At 34.1% G+C, this 10,034-nt stretch overlaps 1 protein-coding gene across 1 annotated transcript in view; it reads right to left on the minus strand.

The window, feature by feature from the left end:
• Nucleotides 1–10,034, minus strand: part of LOC106477240 (voltage-dependent calcium channel type A subunit alpha-1-like) — a gene marked incomplete at its 3' end in the record, with an annotated part of 233,638 nt that overhangs the window by 107,902 nt on the left and 115,702 nt on the right. The gene's annotated exons all lie outside the window — the stretch shown is intronic.

Raw genomic sequence — 10,034 nt, forward strand, 5'->3', positions numbered from 1 at the left:
ACCGCTGTGCCACGGGGGCCATTTGGTAAGTCAAGGAGTTTTTTATAATTATTTTGTTCATTACAAAATAATATAATATTTCAAATTCAAAATTGCGAACTTTTGGACTTGCAAGTTACTGGGAAAGTTTAAAAAAGGTTTATTTGAATACTTTCACATTTAGTTTTATCTATATATATATATATATACTATATTTGTATTTCCTTTGACTTACCAATGATATTTAGATATGAAAAACTGTAAAGTCAGAATATTAAGAACAATTTATCACTGCAGTCTTAGAATATTGTCTAGGTGATATATTTTGTAAGAAAATGTGCAAAAAATGTTAAGCACAAAGATGAACAATGTGCTATCTATGCTGTGACAACCACGAATATTGAAACCTGTGTTTTAGCGTTATAAGCCTTCAGACTTACAGCTGTGCCAATGAGGTGAAAGAGAACACGGCTCTATATGATATGCTTAAATTAATTTGTTTCCTGTTTGATCAGTTTGTGTCTAAATGAGACAAGCTGCCAAACATTCGCACCAAAAAGAATTATTTAAAATAAATAAGCTACTTGTGACTTTTCTCGTTCAAAACCCATAGGAAACCGAATCTATGTATATATTCCTCATTTAATTCACAAAAAAATGCATTATCATTACTGTCATGAATGATAAGAATTAGCATCCCACGATCTACGAAAAGACAATGAAGATAATTCAATAAAAAAAAAATTTTGAGAATATTATCAATTCAAGCGTTTGAAACTCCACTTAATAAGTTCTATGGAATTATTATATTTTCATTACTTAAAAACGGCGTTCAAGCACTTAATAAAAGAACTTGAGATAGCTAAATTCATATGCAAGTTAAAGAGTCCGTTTAACTGCTTTGAGTACAAAAACACGTTGTTAATATATTTGAGGTTCTCTATTAAGAATAAAATGTTGAAAATTTAGTATATCATAATCTACGTCTCTTGTTTAATGAAAGTAACTTATAAGAATTATTTAAAAACACACGGCGTGTTTACTTTACGAAACAGTGTGTGTGTTTCTTAGAGCAAAGCCTCACCGAGGGAGAATTGAACCCCTGATTTTAGCGTTGTAAATCCGTAGACTTACCGCTGTTACAGCGAGAAACCTAGGGAACTGTCAAAAAGAGAGCTACAAGCAATGTCTACAAGAAGTACGGGAAAACGGTTTTATTTTTTAATAAATTCACCTAAAGATCCATAAGACTTTCTTTACTCTTGAGACATAGAATAATAACAATGTAGCTAGTTAATAGCACCGACCGCCAAATCTTGGGCTATTCTAAGTGAATAGTGAGATTTGAAAGTCACTATTATAACGCATCCACGGTCTAAAGTGCGGCGCGCGATTTTAAAGCAAGGGGACACGAACCATGAACTTACGGATTCACATTCCGGCAAGCTAACCATAAGGCTACGCTCGCTCGAAGGTAAATTTAAATTAACTAATGACATTAAAAACAGTTTGAGCTGTGAAGATACCTAAATCTCTAAGAAAAAAAAGAGTGATAGAAATATTACATAACCTATTACTTAATTTAGAGCTTTATAAAAACACAAGAGGTAACGTAGAAAAGAACATACAAGAACAGAATCAACGTGTCCATTATATTAACGTTTTGAATTGACAATTGACTCAACAAGATTCATTACAGGTAGCCTTTTGTTTCCTAGAAACGTCTACTCGAGTTGATTCTACAATAAAGTCTTTCCAATCTCACTTCTAATAGTGTCCCCCCCCCAGTGCCACAGCAGTATGTCTGCGGACTTACTACGCTAGAAACCGGGTTTCGATACCCGTGGTGGGCATAGCACAGATAGCCCAATGTGTAGCTTTGTGCTTGACTTCAACCAAAACACTACTAGTAGTATAATTGCCAATACTGCCAAACATTCCTTAACATTCGTTTGGCGCGAAGTTTGCGTTTAATTTAGTATACAGCCGCAAGAATGCACTTTATAAGCATTGTTCTATATATATATATATATATATATTGACCTAATAAACGAAGACCAGTGCCTATGAAAAAGTTATACTATTGACATTTCTTCGTCATCCTATAGGATAAAGTATAATAGTTTTATAAAATACGTAGTGCGATTCGAATTTGTTTGAATGTTCTATTGAAACCTTAATCCCCATCAATTAGAAAACAACGACTAATGATAATAGAAAATAAGAGAACAATATCTGGTTATATTTCATTAAATAAATTGTCCCGATACCAAACAACTACTCTTGAAACAATGTAAAAACATTTACAAAATTTACAAATATTTACAGTGTTACTCTACTTCCGTAGGACTGTATACAGATTTCAATTTGTCTCAACTTATGTTTATAGATTTTATTTGGCCCGGCATGGCCAGGTGGTTAAAGTGCTCGACTCGCAATCTGAGGGTCGCAGGTTCGAATCCCCGTCACACCGCACATGCTCGCCCTTTCAGCCGTGGGGGGCGTTATAATGTGACGGTAAATCCCACTATTCGTTGGTAAGAGAGTAGCCCAAGAGTTGGCGGTGGGTGGTGATGACTAGTTGCCTTCCCCCTAGTCTTACACTGCTAAATTAGGGACGGCTAGCGCAGATAGCCCTCGTGTAGCTTTGCGCGAAATTCAAAAAACAAACAGATTTTATTTATATATTTAAAACATTAGATCTATAAGTGCATTGCGTTTATATACATTAAATGCTACATAAACTATCCCGATACCAACCAATCTCTCTTGAAGAGAAATAAATAATGCTTTGAACCTTCCTGTGCCTATATTCTTATAATGTGAATAAATAGTATTGTTAGTTAAACAGAGTAGATTATGAAATTCGTAAAAACATGTGTATGGTTACAATAATTACTTTTGACACACATACATGACTGCGTTAGGTAATTGTCATATACATACATGACTAAGTTAGGTATTTTTAACATACGTACATAACTGTGTTAAGTACTTTTGATATACATACATACATGACTACGTTAGGTACTTTGTACATGATACATGACTACGTTAGGTACTTTGTACGTAATACATGACTACGTTAGGTACTTTTGATATACATATATGACCACGTTAGGTACTTTTGACATACATATGTGACCACGTAAGGTGCTTTTGACATACGTATGTGACCACGTAAGGTGCTTTTGACATACGTTGGGTACTTTTGACATAATGCATGACTACGTTAGGTACTTTTGCCATACGTACATGAGTGTGTTAAGTACTTTTGATATTCATGCTGTGTAATGTTTTACTGTGTGATACAAATTTTTCTAATTCCAAACCTTTACTTTCAATGCTATTAGCCTTTCATTCTGGCAGTTTTAAAATGTCACGTGACGATCTCTCCTGCCAATGGTCGTTTGTATTTCCTAACAATCAAAGTTTTTCGAGCTTTTAGTCTGTCTTGAAGTTCGAAAACTTAGATACACTGTTTGGGGTTTTAGCCTCAGGCGAACACGTCATTTGGTTTTACACAAGGATGAAGCCATCTCAACTTGCCATCAGCTGGGATGTGTCAGCAATAGGTTGAAAGAGCGACCTATCTGCAGTAAACGCTCGTTTTTCGAAATGGTAAGAATATTACTAATCGAGCTTATATACATAAAGTTTCAAACCAGCAAATAACAAGCTCTAGATAAAGGTTTGTAAAATATCTACAGAAAGGTAAGAATAATAATAGTTAAACGTAATTATTCACCTAGATCCGTTAAACTTTAGAAACAAATCAACTTATAAAGGTAAAAATGAAATTATTATATATCATTTAGTAATGCAAATAAGCGTCCTTCTAAGAACGAAAAGATGTTATACAATATTTCAATTATAGGAAAGAATGTAAAACAAATTAAATATAGAAACGAAAGTACAATCAGTACGTTAAATGTGTACTAAATCTATACTTAAAACACAATTGGCTATTCTAACTGTCTTGTTCAAATAATAGTTTTGCCTGTAACTTTTATGACATATAATTAAATTTAGACATTGATGACATAATCCCAAGTTGAGACATCTTACGATGAGTTCATCATCCTATTGAACTATCCGTTTATAGAAGCACCATCTGCCCTAGCAGCACTAACCTTACTAACACAATCCACCTAGTACCATCCGCCTTTGTAAAACACATGCAATATAGTTAAATATATAAATGAAAACTATAAACATAAGTTGAGACAAACTGACATCTGCATGGAATCCTACGAAAGTATGGTAACACTGTCTGTCTATAGAAGCATCATACGCCTTTGTAAAGCATAGGTATGCAGCATTATGGAACTATAGTAACACTGTCCACCTACAGCAACACCATCTGCCTCTGTAAAACATACCCAATGCAATTAAATATATAAGCGAAAACTATCAAGTTGATAAGAATTAGATAATAAAATACCAGATTTAACGTTTTACTTATAAAGCAAAACTGTAATTGTGATAGAAAAAAACTTTTCAGTAGTGATAGCTGTAAAAACAACGTTATGCAAATTAAATAAAATATTGATTTTATGACTTTAATTGCTACTACAAAGTTGATAACATGTTGAGACACGTTGATCTACATCACCCTTTGGTGATTAGCTGGCGAACTATCTTTGCTGATGACCTCGTCATCCTACCCTCTTCTACCGCCCCCCCCCAGTGTCACAGCGGTATGTCTGCAGACTTATACCGCTACAAACCAAGTTTCGATGTAGCTTTGTGCTTAATAACAAACAACCCTCTTCTACCAACACGCTCTCTAGTGCCATTTTGTGTAACTATAATGTCACTCACCCTCTAAAACAGTAGCACCTTCTGTTTCCGCTTCGTGGATGTCTCTACTCTTCCCCTTTCCTCTGAAGCTGCCAGTCAGCGTGAGGCAGCATCATTTTGGATGCCAAGTTCATTCTTTAACTACTGTCGAATATTACCACTTCCCCTGACATCAAATAAAGCGTGATATTCCCCCAAGTCTGCCAATTCGAAATTAGTGACACCTATGGAAAAGGCTTTGAGAAAAGATTCAAAAACAAGCAAACCAACTACTATACAAATACCTTTTCATTTGTCTGTTATACTTGTCATTCGTTTGAAGCCTTGCTACTCAAAGATTTGAAGCATTCATTTAGTCACCGTAGCTAATTTGTACTTCTCCGAATTAATTTTGATAAATTAGAGTTAAAGAGTTTAACACCTGAGAAGATTAAAATTCTACATTGTACATACACATATAAAACACCAGTTTCTTTAATAGTGACCACCGTTTCTAGAGTAAACAATTTGCGAGTAAACAGTTTACGAGGCAAAAGTATTTAGCCGAGGAATGTTCAAAGACGAGCTATAAATTTATATTTGATTATAGAAACGTTAACAAGCATGCTTTTAAAACTATAGGGAAAAGTTGCAGCTAATTCTGTTTCAAGTCACTTAGCGGGAATTGTTTTTATAATTTATATATATATTATAATAATGCTTAGACTATGCTATCTTTATTGCATATCACATACAAAAAGTAAAATAAGATAATATCACTGAATACTTATTCAAACTAGGGTTAAAGTAACTTCGAAATTGACAGAATGTAGGCTAACGCATACATATTAATGACTTTGATGTTCTGGGAACACACGAGTTGTTTAATCCATACATGTCAGCAACAGCAACATTAAATATTTGAGGGAGTTTCTGTCATGTCTAGTTGTTACTATGGCAACTGGAATACCCATAGTTACAGCTTCTCGAAACCCATCACCAAATATGCTCGCCATTTCAGTCGTGGGAGCATTATAATGTAAAGGTTGATCGCACTATTCATATGTAAAGAGTATAACTAGAGTTAGTGGTAGGTGGGTGTGTTGATTAGATATTTTCCCTCCAGTCTATCCCTTCAAAATTAGGGACGGCTAGCGTAGATATCCTTCGAGTACCTTTGCGCAAAATCAAAAAACAGACAAACAACCTGTCATAAAGGAAACAGTCTTGAATTCTGATATTGTTGTTGTACAATTACGACAAAAACCTTAGCTACATAAAAACACTTAAACATTATCAGTTCTTTAATTAGGACGTTTCTGTTTGTTTTTTTACATATAACAAAACCAATATAAGAACTAGAAAAGTAGAAAAACATATATGATGGGTATTACAATGGCATTTATTCCTAGTAAAACAGTATTCCCCCCTAAAAACACAAACAAAAAAAAACGAGATTAATTCCACAGTTTTCAACCATCCATTTGTAGCGAGCGTAGAGAATAACTAACCTAATTTTCAAACGTAACATGTACTTGACAAATGAATTTAACCTGTGTTCGTTAACTAGGAGAGTTTCTCTAGCTCTACATCTTCTGGAAAATTAAATAAACCTTTACGGCAACGAACACTTGCAGTTAAAACACAACATAATTAGGTTGTTAACGATCGAAAATTTCTAAAGAACTCAATAATGCATTGTGTATCCCATTTATATGAGATCTCAAAATTTTCGTATGTAATGTGGGTATAAATCTGCAGCATCTATATGAATAGAATATGTACAAATTACACAAGAACTGTAGCTATAAATCTGCAGCATCTATATGAGTAGAAAATGTAAAAAATACACAGGAACTGTAGCTATAAATCTGCAGCAGCTATATGAGTAGAAAATGTTAAATTTACACAGGAACTATGGGTATAAATCTGCAGCATCTATATGAGTAGAAAATGTAAAAATTACACAGGAACTGTAGCTATAAATCTGCAGCATCTATATGAGTAGAAAATGTTAAATTTACACAGGAACTATGGGTACAAATCTGCAGCATCTATAGGAATAGAATATGTACAAATTACACAAGAACTGTAGCTATAAAGCTGCAGCATCTATAGGAATAGAATATGTAAAAATTACACAGGAACTGTAGCTATAAAGCTGCAGCATCTATAGGAATAGAAAATGTAAAAATTACACAGGAACTATGGGTATAAATCTGCAGCATCTATATTCCAGATGAAGAAGACACGAGATATTGTTATCAGTTTATTTACCTACCCCAGTGTTGAAACAGTAAAGTCTATCGGACTTATTCGTTTTAAATTTTCAAAGCCGTTTTAGATAGATTCAAAAAGAAAAAGCCTTTGTATGATATTTGGAAGTTGCTTTAATGCTTTCTACATGGTAATGACAGAATGTGTAGGAATTCGATATATACGTCGACCACTTCACGCTACTCTAACAACACGTGGACGTGTTTTACAGTATAATTCACTGACCTGAACCATACTACATGTATATGTATATTAATATGTATATAAAGCAATTCATGATTAATAGGTCGTGAATTGATTGACCTTATAATAAATTGACCTGAACCACGCTCCACAACGTTTAGTACGTATATAAAGCAATCCATGATTAATAGGTCGTGAATTGATTGACCTTATAATAAATTGACCTGAACCACGCTCCACAACGTTTAGTACGTATATAAAGCAACACGTGATTAATAGATCATTAAAAGACAGAAAATGTCATGTTGATATTTAACTTAAAAACACAATGGGCTATCTATGTTCTGCCCACCACAGGTATCGAAACCCGGATTCTAGCGTTGTAAGTGCTACCTGATGATGACAAAACCTTGTCGAAACGTTGTACATTTGCTGTTATAATAAAGTTTTTCTTCATTACCCATTCAAGCCGTCTCCAGCCATTATTAGTCTCAAAGTGGGTTCCTCGTCATCGAATTTGAAAGATAACACTGTTTTATTTTCACTAATATATAAAGTTTGTTTGTTTTTACTCTTTAAAGACCAGCTGTTTTTCGGCGAAATACCAAATAAATATACATTTAATCTATATTTCAGTGAATGCAGATATTTCCACACTTCACAGAAGCGTAATTCACAGAATGAGTACAGACAGAAAACACCCTGTGACTGACGCACCATCAGTACAAGTATGCAGTACTTCAGGCATATGACGAAGCTTTGAAAATCATATATATATTTACTCTGTTTTTCTGTTATAAAAGATCCGCCTTGACATTAAAGTATATATATATATATATATATATACATACATATGCATGTATACATACATCCACACACACAACATTCCCTTGAGGTAAGCGCGGGGTAATCTCGTGATGAGTTTGCTATGTCTCGATGAGTTTATTTTTGTTCTTTTTTATTTGTCTAGTGTACAAACATCGTTAATCTCTCTACCACCGTGTCAAAGACTATCATAGGAATGACGAATCTTGATCTATATAAAACCAACTTACCCTAGCGATATGGGCAAGTTGAACTGTGAATGAATGGTTAGGAAAACCTGGGGAAAGAGCGATCGGTGTATGTGACGCCACTGCGATAGAACTCTGAATATAATAATCGAAACGCTTTTTCCAGCAATTTAGTTAACGAGTTGGCACGTTCACACTGGATATGGACGACACAGGTACAAACGTGTAAAACTGGTCTAAATCGATTACGTAAACACTCCGCAAGCAAAATGCTTTTACCAGTTTTTCAAATTTTTGACGAGGCATAAAATTACGAACACTGCAATGAAGAATATGCGCGATAATCTAAGAGAATACATAGAAGTTCCACTCTAGTTTCAAAAATATATTCAAAAAATATTATGTTACTGTAAAACTGAGTGCTTGTGTTTCTACAGTTCTTTTATTTTTAAGAATCTATTTATATGACTTCCACTTTATTTACAAATTCATAACTTTACATACATAGTAGGAGCGTGAGCTTTTTTTATTGTTGTTGTTCTCAATTGATACTTTTAAGGTACGAATTGCTCACCCTTTCAACAACAAGGGTTGTGTCTATTGGAATCATACTCTTATTTGTTTTCTTAGAGTGTGAATCCTCACCTTGCCAAAAACAAGTGTAGTGTCTATTGGAATTAAACCCGTATTTGTTTCCTTGGAGTGTGCTAATTTTTTATAACATGTTTATTTGAAACGGTAACCTTTATATGTGTACTGCGTTCTTTAAGTACTAAATCCACATGTCTCAACGTATATGGGTCGTTTCACTGAATCTCTGTTGTAGAGCAAGATGACTTGGAGATGCGATATGCTTAGTTCTAAGTGACTTGGATATGAGACATGGTTTGTGCAAGGTGACTTGGAGATGAGATATGGTTTGTGCAAGGTGATTTGGAGATGAGATATGGTTAGTGCAAGGCAACTTGGAGATGAGATATGGTTAGTTCTAAGTGACTTGGAGATGAGGTATGATTAGTACAAGGTGACTTGGAGATGAGGTATGATTAGTACAAGGTGACTTGGAGATATAGTTAGTGCAAGGCGGCTTGGAGATGAGATATGGTTTGTGCAAGGTGATTTGGAGATGAGATATGGTTTGTGCAAGGTGATTTGGAGATGAGATATGGTTTGGGTTAAAATATCTCCCACCTGTACGCTAATCTAGACTTAGAAAACATTTGTTTAAGCCTTATCTGCTAGTGTGCAAAAATGTTACATTACACTTAAACAAAGGTCGATGATCAATAAGTGGCATAAACTAGAAATACCTCATGACGTAGTCATGTTCTATGTATTTTCACTTCTCAGAAGGCCTCACTTGCACTTTTTAATTGATCAGATAAAGGAGAATGATGGATTACTTACAACTATACTTTTCAATATTAAACATAGAAAATAAGGGTTTCACGTATTTCTCTAAATAATAATACAACAGTTGATAATCAGAAATTATCATACCAAACCCTTAGATTGTAATGAATCTCTTTCATCTATGAGGTCAGGGATTATTCGATTGAAATACTTTAATAATCTATATTCAGTAACTCCAGTGAATTTCTTACCAGAATGCTTTAATGATATAGAATATAGAATGTGTAATGTAGAATACTTCAACAATCTAGCTTTTGTATCATCAGATAATATTCTACTAAAATGCTTTAATAATATACAGTCTGTAACTCAAGAGAACATTCTATTAAAATAATGGCTGGAGACGGCTTAAATGGGTAATGAAGAAAAACTTTAATATAAGTTTAA

This window comes from Limulus polyphemus, unplaced genomic scaffold (assembly GCF_000517525.1).
Source record: "Limulus polyphemus unplaced genomic scaffold, Limulus_polyphemus-2.1.2 Scaffold164, whole genome shotgun sequence".
NCBI lineage: Eukaryota > Metazoa > Arthropoda > Merostomata > Xiphosura > Limulidae > Limulus > Limulus polyphemus.